We start from the raw sequence: 16,671 nt of genomic DNA, 5'->3' as shown, positions 1-16,671 counted from the left end.
TTAGAGGAACCTGCTAAGATATCATCCCTCCTTACAGCGGTAATTGATTCCTTGATTAATATTGCGACACCCCCTCCTCTTTTACACCCCCCTCTGTCTCGTCTGAAGATTCTATAGCCCGGAATATTGAGCTGCCAGTTCTGCCCCTCCTTCAACCATGTCTCTGTGATAGCAACGATATCATTTTCCCATGTGTTCATCAACACCTTCAATTCATCTGCCTTACTCGCAAGACTCCTTGCATTAAAATAAATGCCATCCAGCCTTGCCATACTCCCTTGTGCCGTTACATATTTGCTCTGCCTTCCAGGCTGACTTGTTTTTTCCTCTATATTTGGCCTTGCATCACCCCCTACTATAGCTCCTCACCGTATCCCATCCCCCTGCCAAGTTAGTTTAAACCTCCCCCAACAGTACTAGCAAACCTCCCCACAAGGATGTTGGTCCTGTTCCGGTTTAGGTGCAACCTGTCCGACTTGTACAGGTCCCACCTTCCCCAGAAGCAGACCCAGTCATCCTGGTTGTCTCTGGCTTTAATATCCTTTCAATACTGAGGTGACCATACCACACATAGGGGGAAAAATTCAGTATCGCCCCATTTGGGGCGCCATTATCGGCCGTGCGCAAAGTTTAGCGCCTGGCGTTAATTATCGCCTCTGACGGCAAACTTGGCTTTTATCGCCCCTGGAGATGATTGGAGTGCTAAATCAGGTGCTTCACACCTGTCTTAAGGTGCAAAGGCTGAGGAGCGAGGCGCTACCTCAGAGAGCTGGCGAAGCAAGGAAGGGCAAATCAAAATGAACCTGCAAAGTGCTGCTCAGTACCTAAAACTCCTTCACACAGTGTTGAATCTCCCCAGAAGTCTCTCTTTCTCTCTCTCTCAGAATGCGTGGTGCAAAAATGTCACCAACAAAAAAAGGCAGGAAGCGGTCACCTTTAAATAGCCCTCCCCCAGTCCCTTTCTGACTGTAAAACGCTCCCCTCAACCTATCATTGCTAGTGGCAGGTGGTAAGGCAGGGGGCGCCACTAAATATCCGGTCCGGGGCGCTACTGGGGCGTTGCGCACTTGACTGACGTCATGATCTGCCGGCGCAGGAGATCGTGGCGGTAGTGTTTAGCACCGCCACAAAATGTCTTGTTAATTTCATGACCGGTGCAAACATCGCCGCGCCCGGGCGCTAGTTGCTTTGCGCCCCATTAGCGCCCTCTTAAGGTGCTAACGGGAGACGCGAACAACTGAATTTTTCCCCCATAGTACTCTAAAACCATGGCCTAAACATTGATTTGTACAAATTGATGATTTGTTCATTACACATATACCCTTTTTATATAACCTAAAATGTTGGAATGTTTCTTGCTTTTTGTCTGTCAACCAACTTTCTATCCATGATGCTACATTTCCTCTTGTATCATGCACTTGAAGTTGTCTAACAAGCCTTTTGTGAGACATCTTAATGAACTCCTTCTGTAAATCCATAAACAGTACAATCTACTACATTCCTTTTATCTCTCCAATTGGTCACTTCTTCAAAAAACTCTTGTCAAATTTGTTAAACATGAGAATTGTGAGTTTTCTTGGGAAAGTGATCTGTGTAATGAGGGCCCGTCATGTCTAACTAGTATTATGAAGATCAGTTGGGTTAATTGAGTTTGTAAATGAAACAGCTTTTCAAATTTAAAGGAAATTAATACATTATAGTTATAGCGAAATATTTGTTTTTGGAACTGATTAGCTGAAATTGGAGAATATTAATTAAGCAACCATAATTTTAAACCACTATTCATTAAATGTGGTAACACTTCCGTTAAAGTAGTACTTCTTTCCCAATGAGGAGGCTTTCATTAGAAAGCTAGATAAAAGAGTGTATTTCATGCAATTTGAATTTTATTCTTGTCCTACTGTAGACTGTAACAATTTTGGTGCAGGTATCTACATTTGCAAGAATAGGTTTGTTGAAATGACCATTATTGCCATTTTACAGGATGGTGCAAATGATCGTAAAAGTACTGTTGGAAATGTTAGCAGATTACAGCCTTCTGATCATACTCGTACTGATGAAAATGCAGTCTGTCCTTTAATTACAGTGAAATGTAAGTACAGATTTGAAGCATTTTTGTTCCAAATTAATTTTGAAAAAGTAAAACTTGTTCCAATGGAAGAAAATATCAGTCTGATGGGAAAAACATAATGGCCCAGAAATTCGGGTCGGAGGCTTCCCGCGGGTGCAAGCCTCCGACCTGCACTTACCTAGCGCGCCGGCCGTTGTGCTGTGGGCCCGCGTGGGATTCCGATCCTGGGCTTGCTCCAACTGCCGGCGCATAGTGCTTGCGTATCCCAGGGGCGCAGTTAGTTTGAAGCGTCCCCTGGGATCACGTGGGCCATAGAGAGCCAATGGTAGCAGGGAATCTGTATTCATAGATTTGACAGGAGGACCAGTCAAATCTATGAATACAATTCAGCCCCAAAACATAACTAAAACTTAAAATAATTTTTTTTTAAAAATCACATTTTTAAAATAACAATAAACTACATAAAATAACTATTTTAAACAATAATTTAAATTTTTGAAAAAATTAATTACAGTTTCTAACGGGGCTAAAAATAAACTTACCTTTCTTTAAAGTATTTAAAAATAATAAACCTGTGGAAAAAATGTTTTAATTTTACTTAATTCACCACTTACCTTGTTAAAAGCAGGCCTTGTGACTGCTTTTTAGAAGCGTAGCTCCTGGAGGCTTACTCTCCCCGAGAAACCTGCAAAAAAAACGGAAGTTCCAGGTGTACGCGCTGCCTCTCCAGTGCACGCGTTCAACCTGTGAACCCCTTCCTTTAAGGGAACGGAAGTTCCGGTTTCCCGCGCATGCACAGTGCATGCACGAAACCGGCACTTTTGTTGGGCCTACGCGTGAGCACTCAGCGCGTACTCACCTGTGGGGACCCAAATTTCTGGCCAAATATGAAGCTGTCCATAATTCTGTCCAAGTAGCATAATTAATACTATAAACCATTAATCTTGCTTGAAAATGAAATTCAAAACAACAACATTGAAGGTAACTGATAATTATAAGGATTATTATTATATCAGGTTTCTTAATCAAAAGATGGCAACCCCCCATCTGTCCTGCCCATGCCAACCTATCTTTCCTTCTTATTGCCCATGGTTGACACAACAGCATCTTATCTGCTGAGGACAAATAACACCTTCTAAAATCAGCAGTGAAACAATTATTTCCTAAGGGCAATTGCTTCCTTCTCTTTCCTGATTTAAATATTCTCCATCCAACATCAGTTAAAACCAGCAACTTGCAGTCCTCAACCTTCATCAGTTCACTAAGTAGTTATTGCAAAAGCGTTCCATGTTTTTGAGAGACGAATTCCTTCCATATCATTATGCCAAAATTGCTCACTATTTTAGAATCAGTCTGGAATACAAAGATAATCCCCGGCTTCTATTCTCCACTGCTAACCGTCTTCTTAAACCCCTCTCCCCTGCCTCCTCCACCCTCACCTCCAACAACAAGTGTGAGGAGCTCATGGACTTCTTTGTCTCTAAGATTGAGACCATCCATTCAGCTTCCTCTGCCACTTCCCTTCCTTTCCCTAGCCCACCAGGCCAAACTTCCTCTAAGGTTCCCCCCTGCCCTAGCCCTGAACTCATATCTTTCTCCAGTTTCTTTCCGATCTCCCCTCATGACCTCGTCGCGCTCATCTTGTCCATGAGACCCACCTCCTGCTCCCTCGACCCTATTCCCACCACATTGCTGACCACCCAACTTCCTTTTCTGGCTCCCATGTTAACTGACATTGTTAACGGTTCTCTCTCCTTAGGTACTGTGCCCCTCTCCCTCAAATCTGCCGTCATCACCCCTCTCCTCAAAAAAATAACCCTTGACTCCTCCGTCCTTGCAAACTACTGCCCCATCTCCAACCTCCTTTTCCTCTCCCAATTCTGTGCCCATCTTTCCCGCAACTCCATGTTTGAATCCCTCCAATCAGGTTTCCGCCCCGCCACAGTACCGAAACGGCTCTCATCAAAGTCACAAATGACATAGAAACATAGAAAAATAGAAGATAGGAGCAGGAGTAGGCCATTCGGCCCCTCGAGCCTGCTCCGCTATTCAATGCGATCATGACTGATCATCCAAATTCAGTACCCTGTCCCTGCTTTCTCCCCATATCCCTTGATCCCCTTAGCCTTAATAAATATATCTAACTCCTTCTTGAATATATTTAATGAATTGGCCTCAACTGTCTTGTGTGGTAGAGAATTCCAAGGTTCACCACTCCCTGGGTGAAAAAATTCCTTCTCATCTCAATCCTAAATGATTTACCCCTTATCCTTAGACTGTGACCCCTGGTTCTGGACTCCCCCGCCATCGGGAACAGCCTTCCTGCATCTAGTCTGTCTAGTCCTGTTAGAACTTTATAAGTTTCAATGAGATCCCCTCTCATTCTTCTAAACTCTAGCAAATATAAGCCTAATCGACCCAACCTCTCTTCATACGTCATTCCTGCCATCCCAGGTATCAGTCTGGTGAATCTTCGCTGCGCTCCTTCCATGGCAAGAACATCCTTCCTCAAATAAGGCGATCAAAACTGCACACAATACTCAAGGTGTGGTTGCACCAAGGCCCTGTACAACTGCAGCAAGACCTCCTTGCTCCTGTACTCAACTCCTCTTGCTATGAAGGTCAGCATACCATTTGCCTTCTTAACCGCCTGCTGCACCTGCATGCTTACCTTCAGCGACTGGTGCACAAGGACACCCAGGTCTCGTTGCACTTCCCCTTTTCCCAATCTATTGCCATTCAGATAATAATCTGTCTTCCTGTTTTTGCCACCAAAGTGGCTAATTTTGCATTTATCTACATTATACTGCATCTGCCATGCATCTGCCCAATCGTCCAACCTGTCCAAATCATACTGGAGTTTCTCTGCATCCTCCTCACAGCACACACGCCCACCCAGCTTTGTGTCATCTGCAAACTTGGAGATATTACATCTAGTTCCCTCATCTAGGTCATTAATATATATTGTGAATAACTGGGGTCCTAGCACCGATCCCTGCGATACCCCACTAGTCACTGCCTTCCACTCGGAAAAGACTCATTTATTCCAACTCTTTGCTTCCTGTCTGCCAACCAGTTTTCTATCCAAGTCAGTACCTTACCCCAATCCCATGTGCTTTAACTTTGCACGCTAGTCTCTTATGCGGGACCTTATCGAAAGCCTTCTGAAAGTCCAAATACACCACATCCACTGGTTCTCCCTTATCTATTCTACCAGTTACATCCTCAAAAAATTCCAGTAGATTAGTCAAGCATGATTTACCTTTTGTAAATCCATGTTGACTTTGTCCGATCCTGTCACTGCTTTCCAAGTGCTCTGCTATTACATCTTTTATAATGGACTCTAGCATTTTCCCCAGTACCGATGTCAGGCTTACCAGTCTATAATTCCCCGTTGCTTCTCTACCACCTTTTTTAAATAGTGGGGTTACATTAGCTACCCTCCAATCCATGGGAACTGTCCTAGAGTCTATAGAATTTTGGAAGATGCCAGCAATGCATCTACTATTTCTAAAGCCACTTCCTTAAGTACCCTAGGATGTAGATTATCAGGCCCTGGGGATTTATCGGCCTTCAATCCCGTCAATTTCCCTAATACCATTTCCCTACAAATACTGATTTCATTCAGTTCCTCCCTCTCATTAGACCCTATGTTCCTCGACATCTTTGGGAGTTTATTTGTGTCCTCCTTTGTGAAGACAGAACCAAAGTATGTATTTAATTGGTCAGCAATGACTTTGTTCCCCATTATAAATTCCCCTTATTCTGACTGCAAGGGACCTATGCTTGACTTCACCAATCTTTTTCTCTTCACATATCTATAGAAGCTTTTACAGTCAGTTTTTATGTTCCCTGCAAGCTTACTCGCATACTCTATTTTCCCCCTCTTAATTAATCCCTTTGTCCTCCTTTGCTGAATCCTAAACTGCTCCCAATCCTCAGGTTTGCTGCTTTTTCTGGACAATTTATATGTCCTGTCCTTGGATCTTATGCTATCCCTAAATTCCCTTGTTAGCCAATGTTGAGTCACCTTTGTTGTTTTATTTTTATGCCAAACAGCGATGAACAAATTCTGTAGTTCATCCATGCGATCTTTAAATGTTTGTCATTGCCTATTCACCATCAACCCTTTAAGTAACATTCCACAATCCATCCTAGCCAACTTGCGCCTCATACCATCGTAGTTTCCTTTATTTAAATTCAGTACCCAAGTCTCTGAATCAACTACTTCACTCTCCATCTTAATGAAGAATTCTATCATATTTTGATCGCTCCTCCCCAAGCAGCCTCTCACAACAATATTGCTAATTAATCCTTTCTCATTACATAATACCCAGTCTAAGATGGCCTGATCTCTAGTTGGTTCCTCAACATATTGGTCCAGGACACCATCCCGTATATACTCTAGGAATTCCTCCTCCACAGTATTGTTACTAATTTGGTTAGACCAATCTATATGTAGATTAAAGTCACCCACGTTAACTGCTGTGCCCTTATTGCACGCATCTCTAATTTCCCATTTAATGCCATCCCCAACCTCAGCATTACTGTTTGGGGGTTTGTATACAACTCCCACTAACGTTTTCAGCCCCTTGGTATTTCTCAGCTCTACCCATACAGATTCCACATCATCAGAGCTAATATCCTTCCTTACTATTGTGTTAATGTCCTCTTTAACCAACAATGCTACCCTACCGCCTTTTCCTTTTCGCCTGTCCTTCCTGAATATTGAATACCCCTGGATGTTGAATTCCCAACCTTGGTCACCCTGGCACCATGCCTGCATAATCCCACTTATATCATATCCGTTTACATCTATTTGTGCAGCTAATTCATCCACCTTATTATGAATTCTCCTCGCATTAAGACACAAAGCCCTCAGGCTTGTTTTTTTAACACTCTTAGACCTTTTAGAATTATTGTTTACTGCGGCCATGTTTGATTTACACCCTTGATTTTGCTGCCTTCCACTTTTGCTTTTCTCCTTCCTGTCTTTTGCTTCTATCCTTGCTTCCCTTTCCTCTGTCTCCCTGCACAGGTTCCCAACCCCCTGCCATTTTAGTTTAAACCCTCCCCAACAGCACTAGCAAACACTCCCCCTAGGACATCGGTCCCGGTCCTGCCCAGGTGCAAACTGTCCAGTTTGCACTGGTCCCACCTCCCCCAGAACCGGTTCCAATGTCCCGGGAATATCATTTTCACCCAGCAAGCATGGGTTTAAATTTTCAGATTTTCCAACCTTTCCACCTGCTCTGTTGATGAATAATCCCTCCATCTTTCCCAGTGGAGAATATCCCTGTGCACCTGCTTTCTGGTTCAGGAATCTCTCCTGATTTGCTGACTTAAGTGCAAAGATTGTCTTGTTCCGTAATCACGTAGTGAGCCTGTTGTAGAGGATAGGATTCCCAAGCTTGCCCCTAACAGAATCTGGCTCACCAAGGAGTTGCAAGAGCAGAAAAATAATTTCCTACTTATATTTCAGATAAAACTCACTAGCTTGTTTTGTGTAATTTAGGTACATAAAAAAAATATTCCATTTTACAAAACACATTTTTGCCACACTTTATATGGAATGATGAGCAGCACTGAATGCTTCATTTATCGCTCCAGAACTTTTCTCACTTCAGTAATTTATACATTTGCACATTACTGCCCAAGACAATATAAAAAGATTAATTTCATAAAGGCACTATAGTAGTTAACCTACAATTTATAGACTTCTACTTAAGCCAAATGGAACTACAGTATCAGCTTTTTATTACTTCATATTTTTAAAGATTAACTGGACAAATTAACCCTGGAAATACTGTACTGTGCTTAATGTTGCTTTTCAATGGAGAGATCAGATTTTTCATTTTTTTAAAATTATTGAAATGGAAGCCTCATATACATATAATATCTGAGCATAACAGTTTTCAGTATTTAACCCTTCAGAATAGATCTTTATCAAATAAATATTTGTGTTAGTAATATCTTAAGGATCAATGGTGTTTTTGCTTTCTCCTTAAATTTTCTCCCTTCCTCTCCCAAAAGTGAGGGATTGTGGGATGCACTGCAAGAGCAGGTAGGGCTGCACCTGTATCTTGATCAAGGGACCATTCTTTATGTGCCAGTGAGGAGCATGAGAGTTAATAGCCTTGTTCTATCATGAGGACAACGACAGCCAGCCCTGATTCTGCCCTTGCCCAATGCACACGTGGGCACTTTCCAATCAGGGCAGGAGTCTTGATCAATTTTCTCCTACTTTGTAGGAAACAGCAGCAGAGAGGAGGGACAAACAGCAACAGAATAAAGAATTTTGTAGAAATACCAGGAATTAGATGGAGGAAAAAGGAAAAGCCGTCTAGCATGGTATTGGAATGCATGTGTGTTAATGCGAGGAGTGTTACAATTAAGGTTGATGAGCTGCAGGCACAAGTTGCTATGTTGGGCTATGATATAATGGTTATATTGGAGACCTGGCTATATTGAAGCATGGGCAGGAATGGGAACTAAACATTCCTGGCTGCAATCATAGAATCATAGAATAGTACAGCACAGAAGTAGGCCATTTGGCCCATCGAGTCTGTGCCGGCTGTTTCGAAGAGCAATCCAGTTAGTCCCACTCGCCGACTCTTTCCCCATATCCTTGCAATTTTTTCTTCTTCAAGTATTTATTCAATTCCCTTTTTGAAGGCTATTATTGAATCTGTATCCACCATCCTATTGGGTAGTGCATTCCAAAACCTAATACTCGTTGTGTAAAAAGGTTTTTCCTCATGTCATCTCTGGTTCTTTTGCCAATCACCTTAAATCTGTGCCTCCTTGTTATCGACCCTTTAGCCATTGGAAGCAGTTTCTCTTTATTTACTCTGTCAACATCCTTCATGATTTTAAACACCTCTATTAAATCTCCTCTTAGCCTTCTCTGCTCCAAGGAGAACAACCCCAGCATCTCTAGTCTATCCGTGTAACTGTATTCTCTCATCCCTGGAACCATTCTAGTAAATCTCTTCTGTATTCTCTCCAAAACTTTCCCGTCCTTCCTAAAGTGTAGTGCCCACAATACTCCTGCTGGGGCCTACTAGTGTTTTATATAGGATTAGTATGACTTCCTGGCTTTTGTACTCTATACCGCTATTTATAAAGCTCCGTATTCCATATGCTTTATTAACTGCTTTGTTAGCTTGTCCTGCCACCTTCAAAGATTTGTGTACATACACCGCCAGGTGTCTGTGCTTGCACCCCTTTTAAAATTGTACCATTTAGTGTGTATGGTCTCTTCTCATTCTTCCTACCAAAATGTATCACTTCTCTGCATTAAATTTCATCTGCCATATGTCCACCCATTCCATCAGCCTGTCTTTGTCTTCTTGAAGTCTATTACTGTCTTCGTCACTGTTTACTACACTTCAAAGTTTTGTGTCATCTGCAAATTTTGAAATTGTGCTCTGTACCCACAAGTCCAAGTCATTAATGTATATCAAAATGAATACATTAATGTATTCAGGAGGGATAGGAAAGGAAAAAAGAAAGTACTTGGGGAGGTGGCAGTCTTGATCAAGGATAATATTATAGGTCTACAGAGTGATGAGATACTAGAGGGTTCAAAGACTGAATCTATTTGGTTAGAGTTAAGGAACAGAAAAGGAGATGTTACATTGCTGGATATTTACTATAGACCCCAAATAGTAAGAAGGAGATAGAAGAACAAATCTGTAGGCAAATTTCAGAGAAATGTAAAAGTAATAGAGCAGTAATAGTAAGGGACTCCAATTAGAAAGGAGGAAGAGAGGAACCGGGGAACTACAGACCAGTTAGCCTGACATCGGTAGTAGGGAAAATGCTAGAATCTATTATTAAGGACGTGGTAAAAGGGCACTTAGAAAATAATAATAGGATTGGGCAGAGTCAACATGGATTTATGAAAGGGAAATCATGTTTGACAAATCTGTTAGAGTTTTTTGAGGTTGTAACTAGCAGAATAGATAAGGGGGAACCAGTGGATGTGGTGTATTTGGATTTTCAGAAGGCATTCGATAAGGTATCACACAAGAGGTTATTAAACAAAATTAGGGCTCATGGGATTGGGGGTAATATATTAGTATGGATTGAGGATTGGTTAACGGACAGAAAACAGAGAGTAGGAATAAACAAGTCATTTTCGGGTTGGGAAGCTGTAACTAGTGGGGCACCGCAAGGATCAGTGCTTAGGCCTCAGCTATTCGCAATCTACATCAGTGATTTGGATGAGGGGACCAAATGTAATGGCCCTGAAATTAGGATCGGGAGCTTGCCGTGCGTGCAAGCCCCCGATGTGCACTCACCCTGCGCGCCGACATCTGAAGCCCGGGCCTGCTTGCATTTCCTGTCACTGGCCCGGTTCAGATGTCGGCGCGATGTGCTTACCTGATCCAGCGGCGTAGTTAGTGCGATGTGCCGGCTGGGATCAGGTGAGCATTGTGCAGCCAATCAGGGGAGGGGAAACTCATTCATGGGTTTGACAATAAGAGCTGTCAAACTCATGAAAACTCCTGGCCCCAAAACACTACTTAAACCTGAAAGAAAATTTAAAAAAAACATTGCACTACTTAAATGAACAATAAAGAACGCTGAAAAACTATTTTAAACAATAATTTTAAAATTTGAAAAAAAAATTTATATAAAAAATCGGGGCTAAAACTAAACTTACCTTACTGTAAATTCTTTAAAAATAACAAACCTGTGGAAAAAAAAATTCTCAATTGTACTAAAAGCCCACTTACCTGAAAAACTAAGTACTTATGTGTGGTTTTTCAATGCGTAAAGACCGGAGGCCTTTACACACGCGCAACTCTGAAAAAAAAAAGGAATTTCACTGCGCACACGCTGCCTGTGCAGTCGCGCACGTTCTGCCTCTTAACCCCTTGGGTCAGAGGACAGGAAATGCCGGTTTTCAGCGCATGTGCTGTGCATGCTGAAAACCGGCAATTCCTCCGGGCACACGCGTGAGTACCCTGTCCGTACTCACGCGTTGTGCCCGGAATTACTGGGCCAATATATCCAAGTTTGCTGATGATACAAAGCTGAGTGGGAATGTAAGTTGTGAGGAGGATGCAAGGAGGCTTCAAGGGGATATAGTCAGGTTAAGTGAGAGGGCAAGAACATGGCAAATGGAATATAATGTGGAGAAATGTGAAGTTATCCACTTTGGTAGGAAAAATAGAATAGCAGAGTATTTTTTAAATGGTGAGAGATTGGGAACTGTTGGTGTTCAGAGGTACCTGGGTGTCCTTGTACATGAATCACTGAAAGTTAACATGCAGGTACAGCAAGCAATTAGGAAAGCAAATGGTATGTTGGCCTTTATTACAAGAGGATTTGAGTATAAGAGTAAGGACGTCTTACTGCAATTATATAGGGCCCTGGTGAGACCACACCTGGAGTACTGTGTACAGTTTTGGTCTCCCTACCTAAGGAAGGATATACTTGCCATAGAGGGAGTGCAACGAAGGTTCACCAGACTGGTTCCTGGGATGGGGGGATTGTCCTATGAGGAGAGATTGAGTAGACTAAGCCTATATTCTCTAGAGTTTAGAAGAATGAGAGGTGATCTCATTGAAACATACAAAATCCTTACAGGACTTGACAGGGTAGATGCAGGGAGGATATTTCCCCTGGCTGGGGAGCCTAGAACCTGGGGTCACAATCTCAGAATAAGGGGTCCGCCATTTAGGACTGAGAGGAGGAGAAATTCCTTTATTCAGAGGGTGGTGAATCTTTGGAATTCTCTACCCCAGAGGGCTGTGGAGGCTTAGTTGTTGAGTATATTCAAGACAGAGATCGATAGCTTTTTGAATATTAAGGGAATCAAGGGACATGGGGATAGTGCAGGAAAGTGAAGGTGAAGTAGAAGATCAGTCATGATCTTATTGAATGGGGGAGCAGGCTCGAAGGGCCAAATGGCCTACTCTTGTTCCTATTTCTTATGTTCTTATATTCACATTACCCTAATATAGACTGGGAAGAAACAGAGTAAAGGGCAAGGAGGGTGAAGAATTCCTAAAATGTGTACAGGAGAACTTCCTTAATCAGTATGTTTCTATCCCAACAAGGAAGGAAGCAGTGCTGGATCTAATTCTCGGGAATGAAGTAAGGCAAGTAGAGTGTGTTTCAGTGGGAGAACATCTGGGTAATAGTGATCATAATATAATTAGGATTAAAGTAGTTACAGAAAGTGACAAAGATAAATCAAAGATGAAAATACCCAACTGGAAGACAGACAATTTCAGTGATTTGAGTGGGATCTAGCACAGGTGGACTGGAAACAAAGATTGGCCAGGAAAACAGTAAATGAGCAATGGCAGGCCTTCAAGGCAGAGATAGTTCAGGTAAAAACCAAGCATATTCCCATAAGGAGGAAAGATGGGGCATCCAGAGCTAGAGCTCCCTGGATGACAAAGGAAATAGAGATTAAAATAAAACAGAAAAAGCAGGTTTATGACAAATGTCAAGTACAGAATACAGTAGAAAACCAGGCAGAATACAGAGAGTGCAGTGGGAAATTGAAAATGATATAAGAAGGGCAAAGGTATAATATGAGAAACGATTAGTAGGTAACATAAAAGGCAACCCAAAAATCTTTAATGAAGATATAAAAAGTAAAAGGATAATTAAGGAATGGTGACACCAATTAGCGACAAAGAAGGAAATCTTGTGGATGATACTTGGCAATGTAGTAAATAGTGAGTATGATAGTAGCAGACTTCAGGAGGACATAGACAGATTGGTGAAATGGGCAGACACATGGCAGATGCAATTTAATGCAGATAAGTGTGAAGTGATGCACTTTGGGAGGAACAACGTGGAGTGGCAGTATAATGTAAATTATACTATTTTGAGAGGGGGTACAAGAGCAGAGGGACCTGGGGGTGCATATTCACATTTCCTTGAAGGTAACTGGGCAAGTTGATAATACACTGAAGAGGGTGCCTTTTTGAATATAAAAATAAAGAAGTCATACTATACCTGCACAAGTCATTGCTTAGGCCTCAGCGGGAGTATTGTGTACAATTCTGGGACCACATTTTTAAAAGGATGTCCAGGTCTTGAGAGGGTACAGAGGAGGTTTACCAGGATGATACCAGGGATGAGGGGCTTCAGTTATGTGGAGAGATTGGAGAAGCTGGGATTGTTCTCCTTAGAGCAGAGAAATTTAAGGGGTGATTTAATAGATCAAGTAGGGAAAAACTGTTTTCCCTGACAAGTGGGCCAGTAACCAGAGGTTGTAGTTTTTAAATAATTGGCAAATAAAGTAAGGGGGAAATTAGAAGAATTTTCATCACACAAAGTGTTGTTAAGAGCTGGAGCGCACTACCTGAAAGGGTGGTGGAAGCAGATTCTATAGGAAATTTCAAAAGGCAATTGGACCTGCACTTGAAGAGGGCTAATTTGCAGGGTTATGGGGATAAAGCTAGGGTATGCAATAAATTGGACAGCTCTTTGATAGAGCCGGCACAGGCACAAGGGGCTGAATGGCCTCCTTCTGTGCTCTATGATTCACCTGAATGAGTCCATTTGTGGTCCCATAAAACTTGGCTGAACACCAAACTTGCCTCAGAATAGGGATCAAACCTGGGACCTTCCAGCACTGTATGGTTCGGTGCCACACTGTATGGTGTACTTAATGAGTGAGTCACTGGGGGCTGGAAGGCTAGTACAGGAAACTCTCGATTTACCGGCACCTAAAATAACCGGAAATCTCTGTTAACCGACAAAATTCAGGAGTAGGTTCAGGTAAGTTTTACTTCATATTAGTGGCCGTTCCTCGATCTGTGGCTGTGTAATCGGGGTTCCTGCACATGTTGCTAAGCAACAGGGATGCTTGGTCTGTGGCCGGGGTTCCTGCACCTGTTGCTAAGCAACAGGGAAGCCTGGATTTGTTGCTGTGTACGGAGCTCTCGTACCTTTTAACTATACCTCTCTGTAATCCGGACTTTTTGATAAATCGGCACCACGCCGGTCCTGTCGGTGCCAGATAAAAAAAAGTTTCCTGTAGTATTTTTTAAAAGTTATGTCAATCTAACTGTTATCTCTTTACATGGTTTAAAGCTATCAAAGTATTATCTTGAACGTATATAGTTCATTTCATAGTGTAGAGCAGGCTGAGTGAGTGCATGCATACGAATAAGTAAATAAATGTATGTATGAAAGAATAAATCTGAGTGTGAATGACATCACCCTTTCAGATGCCCATTTTGTTATTTAAAAAAAATCGTGTCATTAGAGGAAAATTCATGTCACCTTGCGACGGCCTACCTGAGATCAGAAGAAATTACTTTTAATTTTTGCTTGTTATTATGTTTTGCAGCTGCACAGTCTACACGGATAAAAAAACCTGAAATACCTGAAAATGCTGTAAGACCAAAAACCTTTCCGGAATTGAGAACTGTAATTATCTATCTACATACCTTTCATATAATCTTTAATACTTTTAAAGTTTTGCACTTATCATGCACTTCCTATTTACATCATACTTCCTGTGTCATGATCGTGTTACATTTTGTTGTACCATAGTGTCAGTCTATTTCCATCATGCTTTTGTTGTAATGCTTGAATTTTAATGTTAATTTCAATGGTGCTTATTAATTATGATATTTAGTCCTCCGCCCGAATCTCCAAGTTAGGTAGTGCTGTGGGAGCACTGCATTACTTATACTTCTGATTGGTTGGATCTGGTCACATGATACAATTCTCCAAATCTTCTGGGCCCATGCACCATTTTTGTTTACCTGTTCTGCTTCCTGCCATTTAAGGTGCCTGCTTCCTGTTGCTTCACCAACTCCCCCACCAGTTACCCCATTTAAATTTGGGGCCTAAAGCCACTGGCAACACATTTTCATTTTGCTGTGTTCCCAGTACTCTCACTCTTCATTTCCTGCTACCCACCGTGCACTCATTTCGGCCTGTGACCTACCCACTCCATGTACAGGTGATTAGGGAGGAGTCAGAGCATGGAGGATCGGAACATCACAAAGTGATGTACAGAATAAAAGTAACAGGGAGAGGGTTTAATACTTATGCTATCACAAACTATTGGATGGACAAAACATTGGGCAAGAAATTCATGGTCTTAGCGCTGCTCCGTAGCACGATTAAATGGCACTAAAACGGCGGCCGGCGCCCTTTGGCCACCTGGTGGTGGGTCCCACAATGGCCGTTGTTTTCGTCCCTATCTTTGCGCTGCCGGTAACTGGCAGCGCCATCCTGAATAAAATGGCGACGTTGTGCTGTCATTCGCTTGCAACGCTGACTTAATGTCATCAACATGAACTTTGACCCAAGCGGGGTCCTAAGCACGCCAGATAACCTGGCGTGCAAGCAGGTTAACAGTGGTGATGTCAGCACCTCTTAAAGGGACACACACATTGTTCAGGTAAGTTTGTATTTAAGCTTTTGGACTGTTTTTTATTGAAGTGGCGGCTTGCTGCAATAGATGTTTTAGAAAAGTTTTTTAAGTGTGTAGGTGGTGCTGCTGTACGCTTGCAAGGGCTCGTATGATAGATGAAGGCCTTTCAGAAGACAGAAAATGCTGCAAAAACTCAGCAGGTCACACAACATTGGTGGAGAGAAAAACAGAGTTCACGTCTCGAGTCGAGATGCTGCCTGACCAGCTGAGTATTTCCTGGATTTTATGCTGTCATTTCACATTTACAGCATCCGCTAGCTGAGGGAAAGGAAGCAGAAGAGGAGGAAGCTGAAGAGGAGGAAGCAGATGGGAGGATGGATCCCAGACAGCCTCTTTGTGTCTGGATATCTGGGATGGAATCATCTGCCTGCAGTCCCAGTGACCACAACCCTAATTCCCCTTTCAACCTCAGTTCCACACCTTACCTTCCATCTGTTACTGACCATCACAATGTCTTCTTGGCCATGATGCTGAAATAAAAGCCACCACAAAGCAAACTTTCCAATCCAACTGTATACGTCTATCCATCAAATGTGACATCAAGAAATCAACTCATCACCCTTATGCATTCTCTTAGTGACTGTCTTGTATGTGCCTTTGCCTATCCTACTGATGTCACACAGGCTACCCCAGTGGCTGTAGCATGGCTGGTGGAAGGCTGCTGACATTCAGTGGGGGAGACTGCAAATGGCTTTGCTAGTTGACCTTGAGGAGCTGGTGGCTGGAAGTGTCAAATCGATCATCTTCTTGTTGTTCTTCACTCACCTCTCCCTCTTCTTGGTCACCCACTGGCTGGGCAGGCTGTATTTCTTGGGTGTGTGAAATGAGGAAGGCACAAGAGTGGAGTTGTAATGATGGGAGGGCGGGAAAGCATGAGGTGCTTGCCAGAAGGATGATAACATACGAGGATATCAGCATTTGTATCCTTTCATCCCCGCCGCTGGCCAAGGGCTCAGCCATACCCCTGCCAAGAATGGCCAGCACCATCCCCTCCAAGGAGGTGAGGTAAGGCTGGGGAGATGTTCCTCGTCATTGGGGCAGATTGTTGGTAGGTGAGTGATTGGGGGTCGTGCATTGAGCAGTGTGTGAGGCTAGTGGTGCAATTGGCAGGAGATGGCTTTTGAAGATGCATTCACTGACCTTAACCAGTGGTCTGAGCTCATGAAGGTTCTTT

General features: G+C 42.7%; 1 pseudogene across 1 annotated transcript in view; it reads left to right on the top strand.

Annotated features, from left to right (window-relative positions):
* Nucleotides 1–16,671, top strand: part of LOC147122828 (uncharacterized) — a 1,078,287-nt pseudogene that overhangs the window by 377,847 nt on the left and 683,769 nt on the right. Inside the window, exons 6-7 of the transcript XR_015080342.1 lie at nucleotides 1,984–2,092; nucleotides 14,400–14,479. The product of XR_015080342.1 is annotated as an uncharacterized LOC147122828 (transcript). The remainder of the gene's footprint in view (nucleotides 1–1,983; nucleotides 2,093–14,399; nucleotides 14,480–16,671) is intronic.

The sequence above is a fragment of the Somniosus microcephalus genome, chromosome 2, assembly GCF_052327205.1.
Source record: "Somniosus microcephalus isolate GS21.2 chromosome 2, FLI_Smic_1.0, whole genome shotgun sequence".
In the NCBI taxonomy this organism is placed as follows: domain Eukaryota; kingdom Metazoa; phylum Chordata; class Chondrichthyes; order Squaliformes; family Somniosidae; genus Somniosus; species Somniosus microcephalus.
The sequence above is the reverse complement of the archived record's forward strand: the minus strand, read 5'-3'. Positions and strand labels throughout refer to the sequence as shown.